This window comes from Lagopus leucura, unplaced genomic scaffold, assembly GCF_019238085.1.
Source record: "Lagopus leucura isolate 7727_CA_CO unplaced genomic scaffold, USGS_WTPT01 63741-0_obj-0_obj, whole genome shotgun sequence".
Taxonomy (NCBI): Eukaryota; Metazoa; Chordata; class Aves; order Galliformes; family Phasianidae; genus Lagopus; species Lagopus leucura.
Genome location: NW_024963781.1, coordinates 20,146 through 23,475, shown reverse-complemented (window position 1 = coordinate 23,475; position 3,330 = coordinate 20,146).

Here is a 3,330-nt window from a genome sequence, read left to right as displayed (position 1 = left end):
CACTACTCTATCAACTCTAAACTAGCTTCAGCTTTTTAAGTTATGCACGTTAACAGCCAATCAGCATGGACTTCATTTCACCTGACCAGGGATTTCTTTGGCAACACAGCTGTGCCAATAGCAGCATGCAAACATTCATGGGCATCAGGCATAAATACTCACCCAGCATTCAAGCCTTCCAGTCTTTCTTGTCTGTTGAACTTAACAGCTCCTTAGAGTACTCTACCAATTTGTATGGTAAATGTCAAAATAACAACTATCAGTTCAAAAGGTTTGCTATCAGGCTAAACCTAAAATTCACAAATCTATTTCTAGTGCTTTGATAGGGTACAATGTGTAAGTTGTCTATTAGTCAACTTTCATGAATCCTGCTTGAACTCCTGCTTGGCCAAGACATGCTGGGTTCAGGCAGACACACTGAAAACACAAGACATCATGCAGGGAATAATTTGCAACCTCTGAAATTCCTAGATGCAATGTAGGCAAGTAATATCAAAAATTGTCAACTTTAAATCTCTTGATGTCCTTACTGAGGTGTATGTGCACATACTCATCTTTTTACAAGGCTGTCATTATGGCAAGAAAACTAACATAGAATGTGAAGTAGTTCAAAACATGCTGAATATACAGTGCCAGGAAAAAAACTTGGATTTTCTAGGAAACTTTCTCTAAAGTTTAACAGCATACATAACCCATGTGGCCACCCTAATAAAAATGTGATTAAAAAAGCAAAATCAATTAGAAAGGAATAGCTCGGTTGGTGCCAGAACACAGTCAATGAGCCTAAATGATTTGATTTTGAGTTAGGAGTTACAGGCTCAAACTCCTGTACACTTAACCATTATTTAGCTATCCAGATATCACTTCAAGCCAAGACGGCTCTACAAAAAGCTTGCTCCAGTTTCCTTCCTTCTGATTTACTCTAGAAGAAAGACTTGTTGAATTAGATAGCATCCACAGCTTCCCTCCCCATGCTGAAGTTTCTCTGACGCTTATAACTTGTGTGATAATTGATAGAAAAAGAAGGCAGTTTTCATGGTATATTTCTTTAAACCTCAGAGCTGGATTCACTAATTGAGTACAGTCAAGTTATCAAAGATTGAGTAGGAAATCTTTCATCCTAAATTCTGTGCATTTTAGGTTATGAGATCACAGATACATAAGATATAAGGGGCTTAAGAACAGTAGCACACTAATTCCTCCAATCTAGGCAGCATCACAGTTTTCTGCATTGTAACCTACTTGCAATGCACAAGCAAATCCTCTTTTCTCCATGAATGTTTTCAAATATTCCAAGTCACACATACATATAAACAACCAACAAACCTCCATGCAGCATGCCATTTAGGTCACTTTACATTAATTGACTCCAAACGGATAACAACTCTGAAATCTGCTTTAAGATTTCACTTGATATTTCTCTTCCCATTAAAATTTTCCAAGCATTAATGATCGTGTCACAGTAAGGTTCAATCAACCAGATCATGATGATGAGACAAGTATTGGCATGAGCAATCACCTGCTACATCTGCTTCTGCACAGCCAGGGTTTTTCCACCAAGCTAAACTCCAAATCCATCTTAAAAATCTAGACAGAACGGCACATAACTCCCGTATTTTCCTTTGTGGAGATCTGAGTCAGCTGCCCAAAATAGTGATCAGAATTCAACGAATGAAAACAAACTCTCTGAGATTTTTTCTTTCTTCAAAGACAAATACATACAGCACACTTCAGAAAACAAAGCAGGAGACAAAGGCTCCCTTCCCGCTTCCCTGCACTTTCCCCAGGCTCCCACTTCCCCAAGCCTGCCCCCTCTACTTACGTTTGAGGTTCAGCTGAGAGTGTCTCCCTTCCCCCTGCACAGTCGCTCCACGCAGGACCGGCACACGCACAGCTCATCCCATGGAGCGTCTGCAGCGCCAGCGTTTAAAGATCCACGGGGTGAGCCAGCCCTCCTCTGCTCCCAGCCTGCCAGTCCCAGCAGCATATCGAACCACAGCACTAGCCCCCAGCAAATGCCCATCCCATTATTCAGCCTGACTGGCCCCACTGCCACCCTTACAAGCACAAAAAGGTGACGTTTTTAAGTATGGTTATTGTAAATAATGGACAGCTGGAGAAGCTCGCTTCCCAGCCTGATGCTCACTCCCAGGGCTAAGCATGCTCTTGCCCTATATCCGCACCCTGGTTGGGCAATGTGGGCAGTCAGTGATGGAGGGCACTGTCAGGGATTTCCCTCGCAGTCACTGGCACCGGTGGCCTCTTATGCTTTTGCTGCCAGGAGCCTGTCTCTGTCTCCCCTTGACCACCCCCTTAGGTAGCCAGAAGCAGCACCCAGCCCCCCCCTGCGGCCCCCCTTGTTCGAACCCAGCTCTGCTTCCTTCTTGCTGACCAGTAGCTCCATCCATGTGGCCCAAAGCCACGCGAATGGGCACAGGTGGTCAGCCACACATTAAACACACAGCTGTATGTCTGCCAAGATGTTGAGCAACATGAACTGAGCACAAAGCATTGCTGCTGCCCAGCAACTGACCCTGCATTGATTAAATTCCATCTTCAAACGTATGGCTCAGCATGCAAGCATCAACACGTTGCTCGCCATGGGGATGCTTGACTGACTGAAAATAAAAGGAATGGCACGAAGTGTGGTATAGGCATTTCTTACCTCACAGCACCTCATTGGTGTCACTTTTGTAATACTGAGCTCTTCAGAAACACTGAACCATGATGAAAATCACAGAGATGTGAAGGCATTCTCTTTGGATTCTTCATTCTCGTACAGACTGCATTGGCCAGAAGGGCATTGTAAAAATAACTGCATTTCTGGCTAGCTGTGATTATAAAAAAACTAAAAATGCTCCCCTTCTCCCCCTTGGGAAGCAGGTATTCAGAGTTGCAGTCAATGAGTTAGTGGAGTTTTTTATTACTTGTTACAGACCTTATTTTGGGTATCGGTGTAGCACATCTCTCCATCTGAACCCCCCCCCCCCCCCCCCCTACAACTTCTGAACAATTTCCTCTTGGTGATAGCAAGGCATACGTTTGTCCACCTGTAAATTAGCCCAGATACCTATGATTTGACAGTTATGAGCAAAGAAACTCAAGCATTAGAGCTCGGTGCTAAAGATGTAGTTCAGTAACAACCACCATTTGTTCTTTTACTAATTGTTTTGAAGATGATGGAAATTCATCTACAGACATAAAATCTTCAAGTGTGACAATGTATACCTACAGACAATCTAGAAATGTTAAAGATTGCAGAAGAACTTCCTAAATTGGAAGCTGAGATTTCAAAATAAATTTTACTTAGGCATTTATTATCCTGAAGGC